Genomic DNA, 5,704 nt, shown 5'->3' with positions numbered 1-5,704 from the left:
AGGGAGTTGTCGAGTTGGTTATTCAAGATCATTGAGAAAAAAAAAGAAGCCCGCTAATTCGAAAATCTGAAATGGCGACTTAGGCAAAAGTTATAGCATAACCATAAAAAAAATGCCTACTAAGTTGAAAACCTTAAAAGACGACCTAGAAAAAAATCAAGGCATCATCAGAAAAAGAAAAAAAAAGCCCTCTAGATTAAGAACCTGAAGAGATGATTTAGGCAAAAATTAGGGTATCATCAAATAGGGGAAAATGTTTCAGAAGGAAGCTTAGAAAATGCAGAACCATTCAAATCACAAAATTTGACGAAAACAATGTTAAAGTCGAAGAAACTCATAAGCCATCTTGAACATTGTAAGATCTTTAAGAGTATGTTTACTTATCCAAGTATTCGCCAAAGGAAAGTGTAGAACCATCGATCACTTTGAAGAGAAAGATCTTCTATTCCAATAATTATCAAGATTTAAAATCCAGCTCAAGCATTTTTCAAAAGAAATTCAAAAAGAAAATAATCAAATCTTTTATTGCACATATGATAATCTTAAGAGTCTTAAATTTAAAGGATTGTCGATTCTTCTATCTGTCATAAATAGGAGTCTATAGTTGCTCGTTCATATTTTTCAAGTATAGTCCATTTCATCAGTTTCATAGTCAAGTTCTAGTTAGAAGCCAACCTTGAAACTAGGGGCATTTTTTTAGAATAATTGTGATTCCAAAGTTTTCATTCTTGATCACATGATAAAAAGGAAAATCTTACAAAAGCTTAAAAGTCCGACGAAGTCCAATGATAATTATGAATACAGATGCATGATAAGCCAATAAAGACCCAATCTTTCAAACTTTGAACTCGATAATACCGAGTCTTTATCTAATTCAAGCTTGAGAAGCGTTGTTCCAATAAGTTTGAGTCCGAGAAACGAGACTCCAACTATTTGAATCATAGAATGAATAGATTTTTTGAAGTACCTAAAACCTAAGTTCGAGTCTGAGAAATGAGACTTCAACTTTTTGAATCATAGAATGAGTAGGTTTTTTGAAGTACCTACAAACCTAAGTTCAAGTCCGAGAAACGAGACTCCAACTTTTTTAATCATAGAATGAGTAAATTTTTTGCAGTACGTACAAACCTAAGTTCGAGTCTGAGAAACGAGACTCCAACTTTTTGAATCATAGAATGAGTAGGTTTTTTGAAGTACCTACAAACCTAAGTTCGAGTCCGAGAAATGGGACTCCAACTTTTTGAATCATAGAATGAGTAGTTTTTTTGAAGTACCTACAAACCTAAGTTTGAGTCTGAGAAACGAGACTCCAACTCTTTTTGAATCATAAAATGAATAGGCTTTTTGAAGTGCCTACAAACCTGAGTTCGAGTCCAATAAACGAGATTCCAACATTTTGAATCATAGAATGAGTAGGTTTTTTGAAGTGCCTACAAACCTAAGTTCGAGTCCGAGAAACGAGACTCCAATTTTTTGAATCATAGAATGAGTAGACTTTTTGAAGTGCCTACAAACCTGAGTTCGAGTCCGAGAAACGAGACTCAAACTTTTTGAATCATAGAATGAATAGGTTTTTTGAAGTGCCTACAAACCTAAGTTCGAGTCCAAGAAGCGAGACTCCAACTTTTTGAATCATAGAATGAGTAGGTTTTTTAAAGTTCCTGATAAGTAAGAAGAAAAAACAACATATTTTTATAAAGATGTCTAAGCTAATAATAAAATATATTGTTGGTACCGTCGTTCATCATAGTCTTTCACATCATTCGATGTGATCATGACCATCAAATCAGTAGACTTCTAATGCCGTAGTATGTACAATATGAAATAACATACTCTACTATGCATAGTACGCACACGTACTAAGTACTAACATGCGTTGCACATTGAATAGTTATTGCATTTGAGTCCATCCGAGGAAGCAACTGCACCCATCATACTTGATTACATTGCCACGTATCTATTCAAGAGTGAAAATGATTTATAGAAATCATGATTGTTATCCATAGCGGATTTATTAAGATTCACACATGTGAACTAGATAGGATGAAAATGAAGGATCGTGGCACACCATTATTACTAGAAGGTCATACCCCCATCATCACAAGATAACACACTAATTTCAGAGTTTTAATTTTAGTAAGATTTCAAATCTTACTAAGAGTCACGTTGAATAGTTTTAATTTTATCGCCTATTGGAACTACTACATTTTCTCATATACGATGAGATCAAGCCACTAATGCATTTAATGTGGAGAGAAAATATGATAGATAAATTGATGCATGTATACATGATGAAAAAATATAACTTTTATGCATACTATCCAAAAAATGCTAACATAGAAACTATCATGCTTTCGTGAATCATACAAGACAGGTAGATATATGTGACCAATGTTAATAAGTATGATTCGGAAAATATTATGTTTCAAGAATCATGAATAATTGAAAATCACGTACCACCTTAAAAAATCTCAATGTGCACCACTTTGGCAGCTCTTTGGATCTACTTATTTGGCAAATCCTGTGTGAATAAAATGAGAAATAATAACAAATCAAAGCAAAGCAAAGTAATGTGAAAAAAATAGATAAGAGAAAGGTATTATAGGTAGTTACTAACATCTGTAGAACCCACAACACATCTTCAGATGAGTATTCACATGTTACATTGGGATCATGCATATTTGCCAAATAAGCAAGCATGTTTCATATTCATCTTTATATGAGATAACAGTAAAGATTCCAAGAACTGAATAATGTGCTAGTAATACTTATCTAATAATAAAATCTGAATTGGAATATTATATAAGTAAAAGGGGGTATGCATGTTACATTGGGATCATGCATATTTGCCAAATAAGCAAGCATGTTTCATATTCATCTTTCTATGAGATAACAGTGAAGATTCGAAGAACTGAATTGAACTACCAAAACCAATAAACCTTGACCAGATCAAATGATACTACATTTAAAGAGGCCATCTTCGGTCAAACTAATTTTCCTATTACCAAGCTCAATGTCTCCCTTCTCAGCCCTTTGCAGCCTTTGACAAATTGTTTTAAAAAAAATGCATTTTTCTTTCTCAGCTCAATCAATTAACCCAGGAGAGGGAATGATTCAAACTACATTTTGATCTGATCTCAAAATTCTGAGGTACATAGGCAACCTGAGAAGTTACTTCAGGCCCGACCACGTCAAAATAAAAAAAATATTCCAAAAAAAATCCAAAAATAAGAAATATTGTCAAAATAGGAAAGAAAATTCAAAGAAATTTTTTTTAAATGCCACACAAGGGGCATTTGGGTTTTTGAGCCTCAAACTTCCTTTCTTTTTATGCCCAGTCCTAAGCTTACTCATAAAAGACCTCTTAAGTACCGTGCGAAAAAGTCAAGAAAGTTAGCAAAGCATGATCAGACAGTAACTCCAAAAGTTCCAAAGGGAAGAAAAAGAAAAAATGGGGTCTACTAGGTTGAAAATCCGAAAGGACAACCTTAGCAACAATTAGAGCAAAGAAAAAGCCTATTAGGTTAAAAACCCGAAAGAGCGACTTGGACAAGAATTAAGACAAGCTCGCAAGGTTGAAAATTCGAAAGGACGGCCTTGGCAATAATTAGAGCAGAAAAAATAAAAGAAAAACTCGTTAGATTAAAAACCTAAAAAGGTGATCTAAGCAAAAACTAAAGTATGCTCGCTAAATTGAAAACCTGAAAAAGCAATCTAAGCCAAAGTTAGACAACAAAAAAATCAAAAGGAAAATCTTCGTTGAATTGAAAAGCTAAAAATGCGGTCCGAACCGAAATATTAGAAATCTAAATGACCAATTTCAATACCCAGCTTAAACTAGGCAAAGACTCAGAAACCACGAGTATCGTCTACGATTAATTTGAAAATTTTTTATTTCTCAAGTGAATCAAGAGGGAGAAAGGTAAATTCTACGATGAACCTCAAAAGGAAATATTTTGTTTTCTTGAGCCTAATTCAAAATCTTCAATATAAAAAGTCAAAATTAAAAGTTGAATCTTTATTACGCTTGTGGTAATCAAATATTTCAAACCTTCATAACAAGGGACATTTCTCTTTTTTCTATAATATGTAGTTTTTCCCTTTACACTAGGGGCATTTGTTTTTTCGATCTGTGTTCAATTATCTCTATTATAATATTTCTTGTCAAACTAGGGGCATTTTGTTCTCAAGCTCGATCATTGTTAATCCTAAAGGATAATGGGAACCCCAAATTTAAGGTTACCTTCTTGATAGCATTTTTTTGGAAAACACCTGAGGTTCAAAGGAAGTTAAAATTTGGGTTTAAAATTCGTAAATTTTTTGAAAAACCTTGAGATTCAAACAGAAGTGTTTTTGATACCACATTTGATTTTGCCTAGAGAATAACCCATTACCCTTTCACCCAAAATAATAGATAGGGCATTCATTCATTCCTAGATTTATTCATTCATTCTCAAATTTATTCATTATTTCTTAGATTCACCCCGCTAAGATTTTTCTCGGATTTTGCTCAAATCCGTCGAGTTTTCTCAAATTTTGCTCAGACCTTGCCAAGATTTTTCTTGAATTTTTCTTAGACCCGTCGAGTTTTCTTGAATTTTGCTCAAACCCATCGAGATTTTTCTCGAATTTTACTTAGACCCCGTTGAGGTTTTTCTCAGACCTACCGAGATTTCTCAAATTTTGCTTAGAACCCGTTGAAATTTTTCTCGAATTTTACTCAGATTTTGCTCCAAAAAAATAATTCATTACTCTTTCACCCTGAGTAAGTAAAGTAGGATTCCCAAAAAATAGCTCATTACTCATCACCCCGAGTAGGTCGAGCAGGACTCCCAAAAATAGTTCATTACTCTTTCCCCCAGGGTAAGTAGAGTAAGACATTCAACTTATGCTCAGATTATACTTAATTTATGCTCAGATTATACTTAGATTATGCTCAATTTATGTTCAGTTATGCTCAGATTTTAGTCAGTTTTTGTTCAAATTTTGCTCAGACCCTCTAAGATTTATCTTAGATTTCAAGTGAACACACATGCACATTTTTTCCATTAGTTAGAGAGAATTTTCTAAAATTAATGGATCTGACGCTGTCAGTGTAGACACCCCATTTTCACACTCGCCTGATTAATCAACTCGTCAACCCGATAGCGATGATTCCCAGTAATGGATGATTATTTCAATACTCTATTTTGTTACTAAATGTGTTTCAGAAATTCGGATGAGGTATTTCCAGTTAACAAAACTTTAGAAACCATACTACGATAGGAAAATATAACTCCAAAAATATATAAATCATCATTTTTCAAACAAAAAGAAGTTTCACGGTAAAAATCACTAAAAATGACCAAATTACCAAAATACCCCTAATCTCAAAACATCTCTAGAGCCTACATTGCGCTTAGAAAATCCTTTCAAACACATAAAACAACAAATTGAAATCAAATAAATCATTTCGCCAATTTTCACAAAATTTGACAAAATTACGAAAATGCCCCTCATAAAGTTCACAATCGTTTCGCACAAAAAATTTCATAAATGACACAAACCAATATTCCCATTGAATTCCTTATGAAAAATTAATTCCAAAACATTCTGGAACATAAAAAACTGACTTGAAATGCAAAAGTTCTCTTTAGGGGCAAAACGATAATTTTCCAATTAAAAAAATTTAAAATTTCGAAATTAATAAATAAAACATTAAATA

The sequence above is a fragment of the Akebia trifoliata genome, chromosome 6 (genome assembly GCF_017979445.1).
Source record: "Akebia trifoliata isolate Shusen 1 chromosome 6, ASM1797944v1, whole genome shotgun sequence".
Classification (NCBI taxonomy): Eukaryota; Viridiplantae; Streptophyta; class Magnoliopsida; order Ranunculales; family Lardizabalaceae; genus Akebia; species Akebia trifoliata.
The sequence above is the reverse complement of the archived record's forward strand: the minus strand, read 5'-3'. Positions refer to the sequence as shown.